The sequence below is a fragment of the Panthera onca genome, chromosome A2, assembly GCF_046562875.1.
Source record: "Panthera onca isolate mPanOnc1 chromosome A2, mPanOnc1 haplotype 2, whole genome shotgun sequence".
Taxonomy (NCBI): Eukaryota; Metazoa; Chordata; class Mammalia; order Carnivora; family Felidae; genus Panthera; species Panthera onca.
Window position 1 is genome coordinate 45,867,226 of NC_138340.1, and position 22,851 is coordinate 45,890,076.

The 22,851-nt window shown below is 40.5% G+C and overlaps 1 protein-coding gene across 7 annotated transcripts in view; it reads left to right on the top strand.

The window, feature by feature from the left end:
- Nucleotides 1-3,689: 3,689 nt before the first annotated feature.
- Nucleotides 3,690-22,851, top strand: part of LRRN1 (leucine rich repeat neuronal 1) — a 37,437-nt gene continuing 18,275 nt past the window's right edge. For 2 of the 7 annotated variants that reach the window (XM_060631602.3, XM_060631609.3), the window contains exon 1: nt 3,690-4,148. The gene's annotated coding sequence lies outside the window, so the exon portion shown is untranslated. Of the gene's footprint in view, nt 4,149-4,316; nt 4,548-15,850; nt 15,951-16,865; nt 16,940-22,851 lie in introns of those variants that run through there. The other 5 variants (XM_060631603.3, XM_060631604.3, XM_060631606.3 and 2 more) reach the window with 5 other exon arrangements.

Consider the following 22,851-nt stretch of genomic DNA (forward strand, 5'->3'; position numbering starts at 1 on the left):
ATACAGTCTAGCTTTCTAGTGTAGGCTTTGTCAGCAGACTGGCAGAGCTCTTTCTAGAGCTTAGTTTCCTTATCTATAAAATAAGGAGGTTGAATTAGATAATTGTAATGGGCTCTATAGCAATTAAGTTCTACAAGTGGAAACAGGATTCTTGATCTCATCCCTCTTACTGGTGCTAGAACATCATTTGTTGTATATGTGCTGCCGAAGCGAGCACTAGAACATCATTTGTTGTATCTGCAAAGTTATAATTCAACTAAGATTACAACAGTACCATATACTTCCTAATGTGAGTTCCATTTAGGACAAAGAACCATCTTGGTTTGCCTGGAATGAGCTGTTTCCTGAGATGTGAGACTTATAGGCCTATTTCCTAGATAGTCCCAGGCAAACTAAGATGACCGGTCACCTTAGTTCCATACCAAATTATTAGACTTAAATGCAAAAAAAAAAAAAAAAAAAAAAATTACAGAAACCTCAGTTTTGTGGTGTGTTGGGATGATATTGTGTTGGAATGAATTGGTATGAAGAACAAAACTGGAAGAATAGGAATTATATATAGTAAACCTACTCAGTTGTCAAAAATTCTTAGGGAAACAACACATTTGGTATGAAATTTAACAATAATCACAACAGTCACATAATTATGAGCTGTAGAGTCATCATTCTCTAAGAGCTTGGTGGTGTTTGTTTTAAAACTATAATATTAACTCAGAGCCTTGACTCCAGCACTCTATTGATATTTCAATTAGAAAGAAACATATTTTCAACTTTTAAAAATTGTGGTTTTAAATGGCTTATTATTACTTTATTCTCAAAATACAGATGTTCTTTTAAAAATTATTCTAATATGATCACCATCTAAAGTCCCATCTTTCTTTTTTTCCCCCTCATTTACCACATAGATCACTGCAATTAGGCTAATACCAATTATAATGTTTCTTCAAACCAAAGCTAAAGAACCTCAAGGGGAGCTTGGGGGGAGCCCAGAGGGATCTGTAGGGTCCCAACATGGCCAGCTCCAGGGGCAAGAACTCCTCCTTATATCAGTAGAAGGATCTGGCTCTCTTGGGAACTCTTAGGCCCTTCTATCCATTTCTACTGTCCTCCAAAGCCTCCAAGGTCTTCTACAATGGCCCAAATAAATGAGTATTACGATAAGTCCTTTCCCACTAATAAATTTAGAACCCCAGGACTGGGTGACCTCACTAGGAGTAATCCAGACAGACTTCTAAAAAATAAACAAGTGAGTTTGGTTTAGTTATCCTGGGCCATTGAGTAGCTGCATCCTCTTCATTCATCCCTCCAGGTAAAGAGTCACAAAATGACAGTTTCTAAAATTTGGACCAGTTAGCCATCCAGGCAGTTTATTAAATTTTCCAACCACTAGACCAAATTTCAGATTTCTTGGTAATTGCTCTGCCTTCATTTGTCCTCTTCTGTCCCACAGCAATCTTCCCCAAACCAAACAATCCCTGTCCTCCTGCCCAAGTCCCATTTCTTCCTACTGACAATTCTCCTTCTGCCTGGAGCCAAGTAACTGCACTGGTCAAGTAGAAACTGGCAGAGCTTCCATTCTTACTCTTGCCTTGGGGAAGAGGGAAATACGTTTAAATAAAAGATACTGTTTTTAAAAGAAATGAATTGAAGAGTTGGGAGACAGTCTGTTTCCCTCATTGGAAGTGCTAATGCCTTTAAGATATTCTGTCACCTGTGTGACAGTTTTGTGAATTAATTATCCCATCTGTTTGAACTGATGTTTGGCTTTCGTCTTCACTACCTGGATAATAATGCCTACTGCTTCCATTTGCTGACTGCTTACTATATACCAAGAACTGCACCAAGAAATTTTTGTGCTTACACTTTCTCATCAGCACAACCCTTTGGGACAGGTACTGTTATTAACCCCACTATATAGCCAAGGAAACTAAGGCTTAGAGAGGTAAAGTGACTTGCTCCCGGAGGGACACATCTCATAAATTGCAGTGTTGGGATTTAAAGCAATGTTGGCCTCACACACTCATGCCTGAATTGGTTTCTTCTTAGCTGGGCTTCATACCATTCTCATGAAGTCTCTTCCCAAACCTGGAGGCTGTTATCCATCCTGCCTCCCAGAAAGAATAATTCCCCATCATCATTAATTGCTTCAACTGCCCCCCTCCCATGACACATCTCTGTAAAGCCCCACAATGCAGGGTGCAGCATCAACTCCCCTCCTCTCCCAGAAAGACAGCTGGAAAACCTAAAGGAGACTCCCTAAGAAACCTGTGTTCTATCTTTCCCTGATGATTCACCAGAGCCCTGCCTTCTTTCAGACAAACTCTAACCTGCGTATAACCAGTATCCGAAGGGGGGAAAGAGACAAAAATGTGAATCTTGAGAAAGACTCAACTTGCTTGGAAAGTTCTTAAATCCTATTCACTTAGAGGCAGTACTCTCCCACCCTAGTTGCAATGAGCCTTTTTGCATAGCTCTTCTATTCTTTACCTACCTTCTGCCCACAATCCTAATATCTTCTTTCCCTAAAGGTTCTAAGGCACACTGTGACCCACTGGAAACTACATGATAGTTTCAGGATAACATAAAGGGGATGGACATATAGAAGCATTGTATTTATCAGACATCTAGGAAAGACATCAAGAAATGCAATAAAGACCAAGATATACGATTATTATTAAATTTACACAATGTCTTCAAGGAATTCAGAAGATAGATTCTGTAATAATGTGTCCTTCCAAATTCCCCACAAATTCTAAGCTTGAACATGATGAGGAAATGTTACCACATTCGCACCCAAAGCTGTTCAGTAATGAGGGGTTAATAATTGCCTAGCTTAAAGCAGATTCCTCAGCGACAAGTACCAAAGGCTTTTCTCGAGCCTGGTTCTAAACCGGACTCTGGAAGTTGAGCTTCAGGTTCACGTGCAGTTTCCAAAGACCCATTTCCACCTCTTGCTCTCAGACACCCCCCACTCCGAATACACTGCATTCCCAATCGGTTTCACACGTAACAAATCAAAGGGCTGTAATTAGAAAGTTTCAGAATCATTTTTCCTTAAATCGGAAGTGGCTTCACCATTCATTTAAGTGTCCGCAAATACTACTTCCCGCGACAAGGGCACCAGCCAGTTGCACAGCCACCTAGGTAGGCAAACACACAGCCCAAGTAATCACCATGCATTTTAAGACGAAGGTCAGATTTCATACTTTAACCTGGCTCTCTCTCGGGTTGAATTTTGTCTGCTTCTCTGTCTCTGAGCCCAAGTTCTATGTTGCGCAGAGATTGGGCCCCATTGTACCTTACTGGTCTCCCAGCAAGTGCTTTTTTTTTTCTTTTTTTTCTTTTTTTGGTATTTCTTTCGCTAAGAAACGGCACTATGCTTTGCCTCCCTAACCCAGCCGCAGCCTGCCGTCCCTCAGACAAAAAGCGGCGGCCCACTGCTCCCTGCAGCGGCCGCGGCGGCGGCGCAGGGCGGCCGGGCCACCCGAGACCGGTGGCGCTGCGCCTTTGTTGGGCGGGCTACAGATGGTGCCCCACAAGGGGCTGAGCCGGAGGCTGGAGGCCAGGAGGGGGAGGCTAGGAAGGGGGTCGGGCGGGAGGGGAGGAGACCGCGGAGCAGCCAATAGGCGTGCAGCCCATCAGCTGACCGCTTTTGCTTACACCAGGTGCACGCCGGCTGCGGGGAGCACAAAGCGGGGCGCACCGAGGGCGCCGGCAGCGAGCCGGAGAGCTAGGCGAGGCCCGTGCGCCCGCGCCTGCAGCGCCCTCCGCGTGGGGAGAGGGGCTGGTGGCGTTAGCCCAGGCGGCGGCATCCGCGCGGTGGCATCCCTAGTTGCCCCGGGCGCCTTCTTCGGGACCTGGCCTCTCTCTGCCTCGCCCTCTGCACCCCACTTCTCCTGCCCTCCTCCCCAATCCTGCCTGCTTCTGCCCCGACCCCCGAGAGTCGGATTGAGCCCAGGCCCGCGCAGCAGCTGTTGCTCGTGTCGTTGCCTCGCCTCCTGTCTTGGTGCTCTGCTGGGAGCCCCCCGAGGAGCCAGTACGCGCTGCGGGTTGGGAGGGAGGCGCCGCTCAGCCGGCAGTCCTCCTCCTCCTCCTGCTGCCGCGGCGGGTCCGTGCGCACCCCACAACCCCGCCAGCCGGGCCTCGGGGTAAGTGCGCTCGCCTAGCCGGGCGGTGGCGGAAGGTTTGGGCGGCTGCAAGGGGGAAGTCGAGGCAAACTTGGCGGCGTGGCGGGCCCCACAGGGTATGGGGAACTGCGGGATAAGATCGCGGGCCTACGGGGGATCAGGGGGCGCGGCTCACGGAGCTGGAGAAAATGACCAAGTCGGGGAAATGGCAATCTAGTAACCCTTTTCGCATCTTCCCACCAGCCCCCCTCCCCAAAATACCCCACAGGGATGGGGGAGAGTAATAGTTTGGAATGAAGGCGAGGCAGAAATGGGCAAAAGGCAGTGACAGGAGGCGAGCCCGCTGAATTTCAGGGACCAGCGCGGGGGAGGGTGTCGCCCGGCGATCCACAGGAAGGAGGACTGCTGGGATGTGAACGGGTAAGACAGCTGGGGCCGGAGAAGAGCGCGTAAAGGGGGTCTGGGGAGTTGGAAAGAGAAAGGAAGAGATGGGAAGGAAGGTGGCAGGTAGTGGGAAGAGCTAAGAGGAAGCATGTCTTGGTGGTGGCCTTGTTGTTAAAGAAAGGGGCAAGGGACACAATTCACAAAGCACTGAAGTGTAATGAAGCCCGAGCATTCGGAAGGACCTACCCAATTTTCGGGCAGTGTAATTGGGGGAAAGACCTTACCCTACATATTTTGAGTCCAGAAGGGGTAGCAGCCTCAGGAGGCTTGTCAGGGATGCTGAAATGTCAGGGAACCTCGGTCCGTTCCAGGAACCAAATAGGTGCTGGGTTCCCGCTCGGCCGGGGTCAGAGCAAGGAAAGTTTGCCAGCGAGTATCCTCTGTGCTGCGTGGAGAGGGGTGTGGGCAGCCCCCCACTCGGCGTTTCCAAGGGACCTGCTGCGACCGCCTCCCGCGGTGGGAGTCCCTGCCTGGCAGGCTGGGGTGGTGAAGAAAGATCCAACCGCGGGAACGGCGCCACGCGCCCAGGACCGGTGGAAAACCCGTCCCGGGACCCTTTCGAAGGGGTCGAGGTAGATATGCGGAGTGAGAAACTCGGAGGTGGTACCTATTCTGGGTGAGGGGGATCTTACCTGCTACGTTCACCGCTGTATCCCCATGGCCAAATACAGTGCCTGGGAATGAAAGAATGAATGCATGAATGGCCAGGGTGTGAATAGTTTTGAGGCATTTGAACTCCACAGGCAAAAGCCAAGAGTCCGAGAAAATGGATCCTTCCCTAAATCTCACGTCACCATTAGCATTTTCATTTCCAGACCTACATAGTAAAGCAAAGGCTTGATTCAATGCGGGAACAGGTATCACTGATTTGGGTTTTTGCTTGTAGGATTTTCTGAAAGACGGTGTGTTGTTTTGTTTGGCAGTGTGCTTTGGCACGATAGTCTAAATAATACTACTCAAATATGCTTATTACTTCATTTTTAAGAGCTAGAACTAGAGATGTTGAAAGTTCAGGAAGGCACTTTGATCAGTATAAATCTAGAGTAAAAGTGGTGTTGTTGGCTTCTTGGCCATGAGTGTCCCGAAGTCTCTGATTTGCATGCAAATGTGAGCGAATCCTGGCAGATGTCTGGCCTCATCCATTCACATGAAGGAATTTGAAAAGACAAGGAGTCTTTAGTTAACAATAGACCTTAAGAAAATGGAATAAAGGCGCAGTGTGAGTTTTTCTGTTTAGGAATTTCATATCTTGCTGACACCTTCAAGAGCCAAATTCTCTGAGTGTATTGTGTTGAAAGCTCAAAGTACTACTTGCTCTTTACCTGGCTGTGTATTTTTGTGCAACATTGAAGCTGCATGTTCTAAGTTGGATAATGAGGAAAATATTTATATGAAGTAGGCTGTAACTTTAATCCACTTCTGGTGGTTTGAGGTGATTACTGAACTGCCCTTTCAACTTTTAGAGTTTCTTTTCTTTTCCTTTTTGTCATTTTATCTCCGGCTCACATTTGCTCTCCATCCTCAGAGCTAAAACAATTAGGAAGAGATAGTTGTAATTGACATTCACTAGAATGTTCACTGTTCAAGCAAAATTATTTTAGTTCTTAAGACATCAAACTTGTAGAAGTGAAGGTGATGAAATCAGCATGTTCCTAGTCACCTGACGGGTTTTCGGGCCACAGGACAAAACCATGAGTGGAAGGCAGTCCAAACTAGGGGAATCTCTGCCTTGTTTAACATTAGCTAATAGACCACTGCTTGCTCACCTCCTAGAGTAGTGCGACTACTGAACAAAAGGCCAGCGGTGTGGGCTGCACGTGAGCCCTGGGATTATACCTACTGACAAGCCAGCCTCCTTGGCCTCTTCTTTTGTCAGTCTGAAACATTGTTGAAGAGAAAAAAGAACCTATTCACTAAACAGTGCTTGCCCAGTATTCTGTATATTCACTGAAAGGGACATTAAAATCCACCCCCCACCCCAAGACAACATTGTTTTGAGGGCTCAGTGTTTGTGGGGGAGGGGTGCACAACAGATGTTAGTCTGCTATTTTACATGTTTCCTTTAAGTTATTTTTGCTGGTTCAGTGACTTTTACACATAAGGCAGTTTTTTTCCCAGGAGGGGAAAACTGAATTGAGTCAAATTTAAGTAAGAAAATGTTAAAGCCAAGATTTCATTTTACGTTCTTAATGCTATCAAGAAGACTTCTTAATGCTATCAAGAAGTCAGAAAGTAACAAATCATTAGAATACACACATATGTAATTTAAGCCTGAGATTCGGTCTTCATTATGGACTTGAGAGTTAACTATAAAATACAGTTGACTTTTCTAAATTAGGCTGTAAACTATTTTACTGTAAATTGTCTAGGTATTTTTGAAACAAACCTGGTAACTTTAAACTGACCACAGCCTCACATTTGTAAGAAATTCTCTTTGGTTATTATCCTGCCTATGTGAAATCTTTGCCAGTCTAATGAAAGGGAAGATTAGAGCATAGTCCTTGGCAAATAAAAGTAATAAAGTACTTATTATTGTAAAAAAAATCACTGTGCTAAATAAAATCTTTGACCAGATCTAACTGCAGACTCTGCCGCTGAACAATAACACACGGAGCTCTGGATAGTGTCTGGAATTCAAAAACAGCAAGAAAAAACTCACCCATTGATCTCTCTCTGGTTGGGCCCTGCTAAGGCTAGCTTCTTGACCTGAATTGCTAGAGCAATTACCACATATCCTAAAGCAGTGACACTCATGGCAACAAACTGGTAGGTACTAAGGAAAATCTGCCTCTACAGAGTTATAGTGCTACTTTCTAAGCCAGTTGGGTATGACTATAAATAAACAGAATGGTGGGCTTTTTATGCCACCATAAATAATCATATATCATAAATAAAATATGGTAAATTATAGGATCTGCATGTCATTTTTTGCTAGACTTTCATAATGCTTTCTTAAAATTTATTTTAGGCTACAAAATAATAGTTCTTTGAATGATTCACTTGAGCACTAATGTAAGGTTGCTTAACTATTATATTTAATTTTTCAAAATTATTATGCTGAATATCTACTTGGGGTTAAGCCAATCTGGAGATAAAGCAAATTCCATTTTAGAATCATATTTTGGTTTCTGGGAACAATGGAAGTTTCTTTGACTCATGAATATAGCTTTGATTAATATTTTATTCAGGGTGAAAATATAATTATATAGATGAAGTCAGGAAAACCCGTATTCTCTCTTGTTTTTGGCTTAAAATATAGGATAGAGACAAAAGTTAAACCCTATATGTAAAATTCAATAGTTACTGTCCAAGGGAACCCTTTGCTCTACAAGTCTTCTCAAATGAAATTTGTTTTTTTAATTTTTTCTTTTAGGATATTACCGTTCACCTATTTTATAGATCTGTTACAGACTGTGGCCTCCAAGTGTTAAACCATAGACAGACATGTTATAAATAGTTCATTGACATTGTATTTACGACACGTGATAAAATATTATAGTATATGTTTCCAGAGCCATGGCACCTACAGAACTGGTACCCATATTATTCAATAATTAAAGTCTATACTATTTTGTGGTACATTGCTTTTTGAAAAAGAAACATGTAGGCTTACATCTTTTTTTACTTTTTGAATATTCTCCAAAGGTCTAGCAAAGGTAGAATGTTATCAGCAATTTTATTAGTTATTTAGCTGGGAAACAAGCTACTGTCTAGTCACAGCTAGGTTATCTTAGCTGTTTCTTAACCCTGCCAACCCTGTAACGTGATAATGTTGAGTGAATAGCTCTGGAAGGACTAACTTTCAGTGAAACTGCTAAAGGGTTTGAGGAAGCTGTGCTTCAAATGCCATAACTAACAAACATTGAACTTGGATCGAACCACTGTACTTACCAGACTGACCGTCATCCCTGACATGCAGAGAAACTCAGCTTAAACTTTCAGTGATACACACTGAAGTTCCATCATTTTGCACTTAGGATGCTGGTGCATCTACTTACAACACTTAGTTTTGAAAGCTATGGGATGAAACTGCTTTTATGTGGCTTATTGCCTTCCATTTACACTCTTTATTGCAAAGGGTTTGGAATGTTATTTGAAAGCTTCGATTAATATAAATGAGTCGTAATTTTCCGACCCAGGCCATCCTGCCTCTCATCTATTATACCACTGGCAGACATGTGGACTCCACAGCTGTCCCCTCATTTGTGTATGAAACAGACACACTGGTGGCATTTTTTGGTTCCCATAGTTACAGTAACAATATACATGTGACATGACGCCCTTCTACGGGAAAGGTTTTTGTGTTTTGTAGAACTGGGAGTAAAGGACAACGAAGTAAAGTTTGGGGGATACATAAATTAATCTGCCATTGTTTTCTGGAGCCACTTGTTTCAATCACGGGAGGAGAGCTGTCCCTCAGTGGTGTCCAGAAAAGGGCAATTGCAAGACTTCGGCTAACAAAGATTTCCAAGGGAGGCATTTCCAACAATGCCTAACCTCTATAGGAGAATGTCCATTAAATATTCATTTCAAAATATTTGCTCTTCCTATTTATGACTGCCCTTTGTGAGATAATGTATTAGCATAGTCATTTTCAATTCATACAGGAAAAAAAGACAGCACCAGTATTAGCATCCATCTCAGTAAGACCTAGGAGACAAAAAAATCAGTTTGCACTATTAAGCAGTAAGCACAAAGAGAGAATCTTCATTTAGGAACACTAAAAAGCTTTACAAAGAAAGAAAGGTTGCTTAATTGGTTTCATGCCTATAATTTTCCCCTCTAGAAAAAAATGTTAGTGTGGCAATAAAGAATATCATTAACCTGCATTGTTATTTCACAATAGTAATAAGTCTTAATTTGCATCCATAATAATCACTGTAATCAAGTACTGTCCAGGGAGTCAGGAAGGCGCAGGCTCATTTCCCCGCTCTGACACTAATGCCTGAATGTGTGACCTTCTAGATGTCCTGCAACCCACCTGGTACTTCATGTCCCTAACTGAGTTGTTTCAAAGGATGCAGAAATGCTAGAGGTGTCTAGTATTAGCACTGCAAAGAATTTTATTTCTGCTCTAAATGCCACGATTGGACGGAGAGCTAAAGGTCTGGGGAACATAGCCATGATGCTCTTTTCTGCAAGGTATTTTTTCTGGCTTCTAATCTCACAGCTAAGAGATTTTTTTGTTGTTCTTTTAAAAATTTTCTCCTCCTAATGTGATAATTCCCTATCACCTCACCTGGGTCTTCTTGAGGGAAATAATTTTACCTGGGATACAGGAAGCTGTTTATTTTCTTGGAACACTCGTTCACCCAGTGAATATATACTGAGCCCCAGCTGTGTGCCAGGCATTATAGGAGGTACTAAAACCAAAAGAAATTAGCTTGATTTTTCTGCAGCTTGTACATTAAATCCATCAGAAGCAGTTTGTTTCCATCAGTCACATATTCTTCTACAAATAGTTATAGAGTGAAGAAGGCACTTTGCTAGATCTAGCACAGGGGTTTTTAACTGGGGGTGATTTGACCTCCCCACCCCACCCATCCCTACCTCCAGGAGGAACTTGGCAATATTTGGAGACATCTTTGGCAGTTGTCACAACTAAATGTGGGGGATGCTACTGGCATCTAATGTGTAGAAGCCAGGGATGCCGGTAAACATCCTAAAATGCATAGGATGGTCCCCCCACGGCAAAGAATTATTTGGTCCAGTGTCAATAGTACCAAAGTTTTGACAAACCCTGTTCTAACAGACATTGACTCTGCCCTGAGTTAATGTCTATTTGGTGTTATAGAAAGGAGAGTGACAAGTACAATGAAGTGTGCTGTAATGGCAAAAGTGTGAGCTACAAAAGTACAGAAGCAGGAGCGTTAATTCAGATTTTGGCCATTGGCAAAGGCTTTAAGAAACCTTCTGGTTAATTCACAGAACAGGCTATCACCTGCAACACAAGTATTTGGCAGGAGACCATTTTAAATCTAGCCTCACTGAACACCAGTGAGTGGGATGGTTGCTTTAGAGAGGGTAGACGCCTCTGAATTGGTTAGAATTCAGAGTGTCTTGAGCAAGCAGAAGAGGAGGCTAGAAACATAATCAAAGTCAGTTGCAAGAAACATGTAACAGCACATGCTGCATAAAAAGAAGATGGGCTGCACTGACAAAATGAATAGTGCCTCATGTTTTACAACTTCACATTTTGCAGAGTCCTTAAATATGTATCTCATTTGACCTCTACTATTCTGAGACACCAAATATCACTCTTTCTCTCTTTTTTCAATAACTAAGGGACCAGAGCCATGGAGCGGTTTAGTGTGACCTTGGACAAGTCACTTAATACATTTCTAAGTTGTAAAAGAAAAAAGGTTGCAATTTTCTTTTTCCTAGCTTAAGTTGAACTTGTGTAAGATCATACATTCTGGGATAAGACCTGAGGCTCCTTGCTTGTACCAATCCTGTTTCCTGAACTGTGGTGACAGAACAGGTAATATGACAGTGACTCAGCACTTTAGCTCTTGGGTTACCAAGGAGAGCAAGGACCTGGGACGTATCAGTTAAAATGTATCATGCAGGGAAATTTAAGCTGGGTTTCCCAGACACCTAAGAACTAATCAGACTTTCTCTCTAATGTCTTACCTTAAACTGACCTTAGAGGCTTAAAAAAATAACTTGTGACAAGCTGGGAAGAAAGGTTCATAGGCTAAAGATGGCTAGGATAAGAAAATGAGATAGCCCAGAAGATGAAAGAGAACTGAGGGTGTTCTGCCTACAAAAGAAAAGTGATAGTGGCATGGTTTTCTGGTTTTGTTTGGCAGGGGTATTTTAACTTTGTATATACATACACACATGTGCACACACATACACACAAACAGGAGACATACTTGATTTCATACTGAGAAGCGTATGTTTTTGTTTCAATAATAAGACTTGTTCATCAAAATGAGCTTTGTAAAGAGCCTTCTCAAGTTCTTAAAGATGTAACTTCTCACTTCTCTGGGATAGTGTAACGTTCTCTTGTGAGAAGCTACATGACCATTTAAGGTCCTTTTCACCTTCATAATTCTGTGATTTCAATGAGTGCTATAGTTATATAGGACTTCAGCTCATGTCTCCAGAACACTGATGGAATTTATAGTAACTCATCCAACCATGATAGAACCACTGAAGACATTGGAGTGGCAATTAACTGGATTTCTCTGCTTGTTCTTCCAGCTCATTATGGTTCTGTGCAGTAAGGACTGCATGTAAAGTTTAACACTCCCAAAGGACTAGTTAGTTCTGCTATGTCCTGTGGGGACAACCTGTCTCTGGAATCCCAGCCAACCTCCTCACATACTCACAAACTCATCATTTCTCACCTGGGAGACCAGGTGAAAAACTTGAGTGTCTTCAAAGCCATCTGAAGGAAAAAACACAAAGTACATGAGCAAATGCAGGTGAGATATTTTTCCCTTCATGCATGAAGGATAGCACTGTCAAAATAGAACCCTTGTAAATAAGCTTACAAGCAGCTTCACCCTCAGGAGTGACAATGGAGTGAGAGATTCACTCCATACACAAGAGATGCTTTAGTAATTAGGAGGAAAATATTACATAGGGCTCCTGAATTATATCCCCAGAGCCCCACTAGATTACCTAATACAGAGTGTAGTAACAGTAGGAGAAAAGTAATGATACCCAACATTGTGTGTGCCTTTCCACTGTGCCGGGAACCATCCCGTGCACCTTCTATGCATTAACTCATTTAATCCTTGCAAAAACTGTATAACGGGGATACCCACTTTACAGCTCAGGAATAAGGCACAAAACAAGTAACTTGCCCAAGGTCATGGTAGTGTGTACTCAGTAAATATTTGTCAAATGAATGAATGAATAAGCATCTGCTTTAGACGTGAAAGTCTTTTATTTGAATGCTCAGTTTACAGCGGCCCTGCTTCCTAGGCAAGGTGCTTTCAAGAACTGGCTCTGTGACTGTGGATGACAGATAGTCTCAGAGCTGGTAAGTGGCAGAGCAAGAATGTGAAGTTGGGCCTGTCTGACTCTGAACCTGCACTGTTAAAGCACTGGGCTGTATTTCTTCATCTTTATTTGCAACTATAAAACAAAAGGATTGGATTGGACTAGCTCTCATAGCCCATTTGGCCCTAAAAAGTCTGTAATTCCATTATTAAAGTAGAGTTTCTATAAAATAAAACATGATGTATTTTATTATTTAAGTTTCTTTTTAATTTTTTTTTACATTTATTTATTTTTGAGAGACATAGAGACAGAGCACAAGTGGGGGAGGGGCAGAGAGAGAAGGAGACACAGAATCCGAAGCAGGCTCCAGGCTCTGAGCTGTCAGCATAGAGCCCTGATGCAGGGCTCAAACTCACAAACCGTGAGATCATGACCTGAGCCGAAGTTGGACGTTCAACCAACTGAGCCACCCAGGTGCCCCCATTTTATTATTTAAGTTTTGAGTCAACTTTGGTATTTTTATTTAGCCAATCACTGAATTATTCTTTAAAATTATATTGGTGTTATTAACAGCAAATTTTAAAGTCATATTTAAGGTAAAAAAAAAATTTAATGAGCCGAAATACCTAAAGATTGCATTCTCCTAACCATTACCATCACACTGCGTATTGTTATATCATCAGTGTCTGAATTTAGAGGGTTTCTGAAAACCGAAAAGCATCTTTTTGTTACACGGAAAAAAGACAGAAGTAAAATGATTAATTTTGAGGAAAGTTACTGTCTTGGATATTTGCAGATTGCTGAATCTTATGAAAAGTATTGAATGATTTTTTACAAGAGCTTAAAACTGCTAGCAATAATGAAAACTATTTAAGATTTGCTTCTAAAGAGTGTTTTGCTTTAAGGGATCTTTCTGACATGCAGGTGATACATCAGAACAATGTGAGTCACTACCATAAGGGTTATAGGATGTATAGCCCAAAGCAGGGCAAAGAGAGTGGATAACTAGACAGAACTTAGAGTTGAGAGGAATTACTTCCAAAACTGCATCTTAGCTCTGTGGTCTGGAGTCATTTCAGTGAACCTCAGTATCTTCATCTGTAAAATGGAAAAATAACAGACCCTGCCTTACAGAATCACTGGACTTATTCAATGAAATCATGCATATATAGCCTTTTGCACAGTTCCTGGACCCCAAGGTAAGTAAACAGTAGTAATGGGTAGGAGTGGTATTATATTGAAATCTAACATTTCTGACTAAATGGTGTAGGCATTCCAAGGATCCTTACCCAGAGGCAAGTGAACGGACTTTAAGAGACAACAAGATTCAGACCAGATGTTTGGAAAGTCAGTAGTTCATAAGTAGTCTACCTTTGTGGTAGACCCCAAGAGAGATTTACATTTGCCCAGACATTCAAGAAATCTTATATCAGCTTATGTGCTTTAGAAGAAAAGGCAGACAGATGAATACATTAGAGACTTTTTTGTTTGTTTCCAAATTATGTTCTGTATCCACTCTCTTTTCTCACTTTGAAAATATTACAATGCCCCAAAGTCATAATTCATATAATCACATTTTCTAACCAGAAAGAACAGATTCAGTTCAGAGCTACCATTCTCCAAAGAGGAACTGAATTCAAGACATTGCCAGAACTAACAGACCCATAAGCTTCAACTCTGCGGGATCCAGTGTTATATGATAAAGTTGGGGGCACATAAAACTCTTAAAACAATGGCTAGCATCTTGTAAGTGCTCGATAAATCATGCTGCTACCATTGATATTATTGATTTTTGGTATCATCATCTACATAACATCACTTTCTTGCTTCTTGACCAAACTGCAAGGCTCCTGTTTGGGACAAGATGAGAACCAAGAACATAACCTTGGTTATGCAGCATAACCAAGAGTCCTCTTGGCTGCTGGGTTAGTACAAAGCAAGAAAAAATCACCAGGCAAGCCAAATCAGGTAACCCTTAAGGAGACCCCTGGTAGGCTGACAACAGGGACAGGTTGCTATGACTTAGCCTCTACCCTGTTACAGCTAGCAAATTGTCATATGCACTTGAAGGACAAAGTTGAGAGTATGCATTAACTGCCTCATTATTCTTTGAATGCTTTGGGAGCTGGAAATAATAATTTTAACAAAGAACCTCATGTTCACTGTCTTGTTTAACCTTCCTCATCAAAGTTTCCCAATTGATAGGTGACTGCATTTAGGGGTAACTGAAGATACCTGTACTCTTACTTCTGGGGGATAGCTAGAACCACCACCTCACTAGTTACCTCCAGCAACCCTTGTACGCCAATAAATAGCATGTGTGCTTAGAGGAGTACACAGCAACTCTGGGAGGTATTATCCCCACTTTAAAAGAGAAAAACAAACAAAAAAACCCTGAGACAAGGAATTGACCCAATACCTTAAAACTAGAAAGTATATAGGACCAGGTACTCACTCTGGTTTTCCCCCAGGCTAAGTTTGTCACACTGGCCTTGATTTTCACACGTTTGCTTGTCCTCACTTCAAGTATATACTTTAGGATTATTTATTTTCACTCTTTAATAACACCATCAACAGAGGCTCCTTGAGGGAAAAGACTCTGACTTACTTAGACTTGGATCCCTGGCACCTATAAGAGCACTTGGCACATGGAAAATGCACTTAGCAAATAGTCCATGAATGAAAGAGGAAAGGGATTTCCATATATCTATTTCACTTTGTCATACTGCTTTTTCTAAAAATTTTTTACAAAATTACTTCCTATGCAGTTTGGTAGAAACGAGTAGACTATAAACCAGTATTCTATCAGAGATGTACTGTCTTACTATTTTAGAGAGGTTTTTACTGAAAGTTGAACTCATTTGGGGATGCTTTTATGATATTAATGCCAAGGAAGTGTTATTAATCAAAAAGTATTCATTAAATGCATGTAGAATATCAAGTGCTATTAGAAGGGTGATGTGGGGGATGAAAAAAAAATGTACATGGTGTTAACTTCCATCCCAAGTGAGTTTTGAGACTCACTGGGGAGAGAGAATGAATAGAAACAAGACAGAAAATGATTAAGTGATCATCTGTGGAAATTCCACAATAAAACAGAGCTTAGATGAGATGGTTCCAGGTATGAATCTCAACTCTATCACATACTGGCTGTGCGATCTTGGTTAAAGGACTCAAATTTATTTGACCCCCAAGCTCTCTCATCTACACCATGGAGGAATAATATGAATCCACAGGGTTGCTATAAGAATGTGTGGGAAAGCTTGTTACAGTGCTTAGAACATGACGGTTACTCACTTCAGTCATTTGGCAAATATCAACAGCACCACCTCTGTGCAGGTCTTCTGTGAGCTGGTGATACAGTTGTGAGCAAGACAGATGAAATGTGGTCCATTCCCACGTGGGGCTTGCCATCTGATAGAGGTAACAGCATTAATCCATTAATCCACAAGTACCTGTGGGAGTATGGCTGTATTAAGTTCAGTGAAAGAGAAGTGCACAAGGCCAAAAGCGAATATTACATGGAGGATTGTAAGAGAAGTCCTTCGTAAAGAAGTGACATTTCAACCAAAATCTCAAGGGTGAGTGAAAGTTATGGAGGCACAGGGAGTGCAAGGGAAGAGCTTTGGAAGCCAAAGCCCAGAGGTTTGAAGGACCTTGATGGGTTTGAGGGACAGAGAAAACCAGTGTGGCTTAGAAAAGAAAAAAAGGGGGGGAGATCATAAATCTCAAACTTTCATTTGCCCATTCCTCCAAAGTACACTTGGAGTTTAGAGAAAACAGAATTACTAGTTAATATGAAGTTTGACAAAAGGAGACTGTGCATTATGCACGGAAGGGATGAGATGTGTTGAATTTAGTCAGGGAAGGGGGATGATGACAGAAGGCTTTGAATATCTGGAGAGAAATCACATAAGCAGGGATTCAGGAGTGGCTGAATTGAATGGCGTGCTAGTGCATGGCATGTTTGGACTGGCACACACCAAGCTCCAAGAGCTAAAGGGCACACAGGAAGAAAGTCTCTACTTCATTTCTGTGTGACTCTTGGTTAAAGATATAATGTATGTGAAAGTGGCACATAATGTCTCGTAATTTAGTTTACCTTCTTTTATTTTCTGCTTTCTATTGCTTATTTTTCCCTTGTAATACAATCCCCTTTTATTATAGATGAACTCTTGATTAGGGCACTAGCTAATTGATAGCACATCACCTGTGTTGCCCACAGATGGAATTTTTTTTTTAATACTAGTGTGGGGATGCCTTTAAAAATCCCTCTTGCTTGGAATGCAAATGCTTCATGTATGAAATATTTTTGTTCATGATCTCCATTATGTACAGCCACATCTGGCTGGTGTTAACATGAAAGAGGTGACGGATGTTGAGTGTTCAAGATCCTCCAAGAGATTTAGATGGTAAGTAATTTCATTAGTGCATAATGACCATAAAACCTAGTTGTTATTGATTTGTCCTCCATGGAGAGATCTACTTTTCTGCCTCATCTCAATCATTATGGTTCATAATGCAGAGATCATTTCAACACTGAGTTGCTAATGCATGCCCTTATAATAATTTGTGTTAGTTCCATCTTTGTATTGACATATAACTAAATTCAGACACTATCACCAAGTAGTTATCAAGGAGATAATAGTGGAGATAGTCACTTATTTTTCAGTAAGATGCAGAGTTAACCTTCCATTTGTACTGTGTTTTATGGTAGTACATCTCTGGCTCCACTGAGCCCTTTCATTTCATTTTTGTCTCTATGCCTCTTGAGATCTTAAGTCTTCTATACTAGACCTTTATGAGACAAACATCCAACTTCTCTCTGGTTATAACTTTACTCCCAAACTCCAAATGCCTGCTGGCTATTTTCACCCTAAAAATCACATCCCAGAAAGCTAAAAGGGAGGCACTGGTTTTTAGGATACAGAATGAGCTGTGGCTGTATGAGAGTATCCCATAGCCTTGTGCAGAGGAACAAAGCCTCCACAAACTGGCCCAGCAGAGAGAGAACTGGTAGAGAGTGCTCTCACCTTTCTCTTCCCACCCAATCACATAAATGGAGAAAGTCAACCCACTTTCAAAGTGAGGTCTTGCTCTTGCATGCCCCTGTCTTACTTTGGCAATCACTAGCATCAGAGTCAAACAGGCTCAGTGCCTTGATACTATTTTTAACTCTTCCTCCCCCATTTTTACATCTAGTTAGCTGTATATCTAATAGTTACCTCTCCACTTGTCAGTCTCTATTGTTTCCTAAACATGGCCCTTCTCTGTTCTTACCACCATGATCGCAGTTCCATTGCCTCTTTAGCTTAATGCGAGTGCTTCTTAATGGGTTTCCCTACATCCATTATGTACCCTCTCCAGTCTGTCTTACACACAGCTGATGGATCAGTGTTTCTGAATTATAGACATGATTCCCTAGTTCCCATTACAAGACATTTAGTGGTACCCACTTGCTGTGGGATTGTGCTGGATATTTTCTATACCCTTCCAGATCCACCCTACCCTTCTCCACTTTGCTTTGTACTCTGGGAATCAGACTCAGATGGACTGCATCAATGGGTCCTTTGCCATCTGGCTTCTTGTTGGCTTTTGCTTCTTGCAGCAGCTAGCCAAGGGTTGTGAGTCGGTACCTTAACCTTATCCATGCCCTGTAAATGGTCCCTTTTCAAAACTCCCTTTTCAAAAACTCCTTTTTGAATGCACCATCTGTTTTCTGCTAGGTCTTAAACAAGGATAAGAAATGAAAGAAAACTCCTTAGTGAAGCATGAAAGGCCCTCCATATCTAGGTACCATCCAACCTTTCTATTTTGGTTTCTTTTCCTAGCTTGGCAGACCTTAAATCCCATTCAAAATGAAATAGTTCCCATTCCACGTACCTATTCAAGCTCTGCTGCTTTGGTGCCTTTACATCCAGGGTGTGCTTGTAAAAGTTTGACAGCCAGCTTTCCAAAAAGATAAGTTCTGATTTGTAGTGTTCACCAATTCCTGTGGTGTAAATACACCCAACCAGGACCAGTTTTTAAGTGACTAACACGATGTTTCTGAACGTGGATTTGGAAAGAAATGCTCACAATTGACTCAGGACACCACTGCTTTGCACACACCTTCCCCTTCAGCAAGGATGCCCTGTTTCCTACCCCATGACCCCCCAGGCCTTACATAGAATTGCTGCTCAGTAAGCCATTCTGGTTGATTTCTGTCACTCCTGTGGGCATGTGGAATGGTACTGAATCATGAGCCATGCTGATGGTAATAATTCTTAATCTTGAGGGCTGACATGGGTGCTAGTTAGATTTTGAGACTTAAAAGCCCTGAAGCAAAAATAAGCTGTATATTTTATGCCAAGTTGTCAAAGCTTACTACTTAAAGTTGCTTAATGCTCCAAGAAATTGATTCTCATTTGCTGGTCTTGTTTTCAAATGTGGTCTTCATTATCCTCATTTAAATATAATTTGAAGTAATAAACCACCATTTAAATAGATTTCCTTTCTATTATAACAATTTGAACATTCCACAATTTAAATTGTGTCCTCTTAAAGCTAAAACTCTACAGAAAACTTTTAAGGTGCATGTTAGTCCTAGATGGAAAAGATTGCACTGCAATTTATTGAAATTGTATTTTCTTAAGAAATAGGCTTTTTGTGTAATCTACCTTTCTAAGAGATAACTTTAATTTTATTTCATTAGCAAGATGATTCCTGTAGTTAAAGTTTTAAAAAAATAACTGCAATTTCTATTAGAAAACTAGGAGGTAAAATAATAAAGATGATCTTTTAATATGTGTTATGTTAATCATTTATGTTTTAATGGTTATAAATGCCAATATGGATATTCAAAAATCATTCTATTTTTACTTTCAATTTAACAAAACACGTGAATTGAAGAAAGACTATAGAAAGCGTTATGATTTATAATGCCTGCTGGCATTTTAATGTTCTCAGCTGTTCTTTTGCACCATTTGATTACACAAAGCCTAAACTGTGTAATTAAGGACCATCCCACTAATGTGCTCTGGTGGATTTATGGCGTCCAGGTCATGAACGATCTGAGCACTTTGAGTATTGGACCATTAGTTTCAAATGCATACTAACATAGGGGAACATGCTGGTATCAAGAAGAACCTATAATAAGAAGCAATTTCAAATTCAGGGAGGTAGCTTTCACCTGATTTTCATTTACCAAAACAATTGAAAAACCTTGATTACGAGAAATTCTAATTAACTGGAATTTTTTCCTCTGGAGTGCACTTCTAGGAGAAAAGGGAAAATTGTAAGAAAATAAGTTAATAATCAAGACTTTACACTTGGGGGGAAAAAAAAGGATTTCCAATAGGAGTTCATTATCAGGGTTTAAAGGAAAATGCCTTAAAGAAACCTAAAGCACAAGTACCTTTATCAAAGACAAGAAAATGGATACTAAAGATTGAAACTAAAAGATTTCTAGGAAACCTTCAGCTACCCAGAAAATTAAATGTGCAAATTCCCTGAGCTTAATCTTCCAGCTAACCCAGGTTTTACTCTTCAGGTTAGTTTTCTTGTGTGTACTTAAGAGAATGCTGTATGCACTCACAGTCTTTCTGGAGATCCAATAAAACAATTGAAGCAGGTAGTATCACAGAAAAGGCTCTGACTTCAGCACACGACAAACTGACATTTAATCTCTGCTCTTTGACCAATTAGCTGTGGGAATTTTGATAGGTCACTTAATCTCTGAGCCCTGAAGTCATGTGTAAAATCAGAATATTCACATCTACCTCCATTGGGTGCTGTGAGGACATAAAGCACTTTGCCTGGCACTGCCCCTTTTGTTAGTATCCTCTCTATCCCTGTCTTTTGGCAATTGTGACACTCCCGCAGAGAACGACTGCAGCCCCAAGCTTTCAGAGAGAAGGTTTAAATAGGCAGGCACACTTTTTACTATATTCATTCTCTCCCGATGATGAAAAAAAAATCAAGTTCTTTAACTCCTTTATTAGAACAGTCATATAAAAAGAATTGAGAGAAGCAACTTGACACCAAGTTTATTTTCAGAGTTCAGGGACAGATGGCTTTATTTTCCTTCTTTAAAAGAGATGACATTCAGTAGAGATACAACATACTTGAGGTCTATCAAGTCTAAGGGCAAATACTGTCATTTACCCGAACAGGGCTGTCTTTAACCTTGAGTAGCAAGAACTTTAAAGCTAAATATATGTACATTTCCATGTATCAGTCTCCACATTTTAAAAGAACATTTTAATGTGGAAGGAATATGTTTTTGACATTTTCTTAGTCTAATGCTTGAAGAGTGCTTAGTCTCCTAATTGGCAAATACTAAGCAGTCAGACTCTTCAGAGAAATACCAATAGATCAGAGCTAAAAGTATAGCCTCCCATCTTAAGGACACTGGATATTTTATTTTTTTAAGTAAAAATTTCATTAAAATATCAGATAGTTAATAAAGATTATTAGTGGATTAAAAAATATAACAAAAGATGGTATAGAACTCTTTCTGAGCAAAGAAAAACCATAAATATTCTGAAAATGATGTGAACATGTTTGCCATTTTCTTGATGAGAAGTTATTTTCAGTATTATGAACTAAACTTTAATTTGGTCTGGAAGCAAAAGCAAATCTAGTATAATTTAATGGAACTGCTTTGCTGGGTTAGCATCCAAAACTCTTTGGTATTGGTATTAGCAGGCTACGGATTGGCACTTTGAGTACCAACTAGGACAAGTCTGGTTTTTCACGGGTCTATCTGTAGTTCTGAATGTATAATCAAGAACCATTGTAGCAACTGGCTCCTTATGACACGTTTATTAACGTGGCATGGTGAAATCTATGTCTGCAGTGAAAATACTAAGCAATATACTGTGAAGTACTTAAAAAGAAGTAATGAAACTGAGCCTTCTAGGCATATTAAGGCTGCCAAACTGAAGATTTTACATTTATTTAACATTTAATCATGTCGGTAATTACAAAGCAATTACTTCATATAGACCTATTATGGGAGGAGAATTAAAATAATTTGTAAAAAGAATAAAAGTAATTGATTTCATGGTAGTTTTTATATCACTACACTTGCTGGTACTAAAAAGGAGCAATAAAAATAGCCCAGTTGTTCATTCATGTTTTGTTCTGTTTAGCCTTCTGTCACTTTCTCAGTTCAATAATGTTAAATTGCTACTTTACGATTCCAGCTATGCAAATAGCAAATTTCTTACAAAGAAAGAAAACGATTCAAACTTTCTTGATCCTACAAGTGATTTGAACACAAAACAAAATTTTTCTCCTGGTCCTACTTTGCCTGTCATAGAATCTCAGGTATGTTTTGTTTTGTTTTATTTTATTTTATTTTATTTTATTTTATTTCATTTCATTTCATTTATTTCATTTCATCTCATTTCATTTCATTTATTTTTTGAATCTTGGGTTTTTTAAAAGGGATTTGAAAGACCATAGGTTCAAGAATCTTTTAAACTGTATCTGGTGCATGACTTTTTTAATGTTTATTTATTTTTGAGAGAGAGAGAGAGACAGAGAGAAAGAAAACATGAGTGGGGAGGGGCAGAGAGAGAGGGAGAAAGAGGATCTTTGACAGTAGAGAGCCCAATGAGGGACTCACACTATGAACCGCAAGATCATGACTTGAGCCAAAGTTGGTCGCTTAACTGACTGAGCCACCGAGGCACTCCAGGTGTGTATGACTTTTAAAATATTGAAGGAAAAATTATTTTGGCAAAGAGCTGAGACAGTTCATAAAAAGTATTAGTCTTGCTTGCTACGTCCTAAAAGAAGAAGCTGCAAAGATCATTAACTGCTTTTAAAATTAAGAAAAGCGTATGTTACTATCCATAAGATTACAGGCAATGGTAGAAAACATCTCCTTTCATAATCAATTCTTACGTGTAGTAGGTATGCAGTAAGGAGAAAGAGGATGAGGAGAGTCAGCACCTTAAGTATTTAATACAATAAGCATTCAAATAAAAAATAATTGCAGTAGTTGATACACACAGAGCACTGTATTGCTTTCCTAGAAGTACTGCAACAAAGTACTAAAAATTGGTTGGCTTAAACAACAGAAATATATTGTTTCACAGCCCAAAAGTTTTAAATTCCATTTCTGATTCACACCAGCCACATGTCAAGTACTCAGTTGCTTCAGTAACTACCCTGTAGGGCGATGTCAACACAGAACATTTCTGTCTTCGCAGTGTTGTAGTGGCAAATGCTGATGGAGCCAGCTCAGGTTGGCAACTCTCTGCTCTTCTTCCCAAGGATCCACACATCTGCTCACTCACCCCTCCCTTTTGACATGTACCTTCCTTTATGGAGT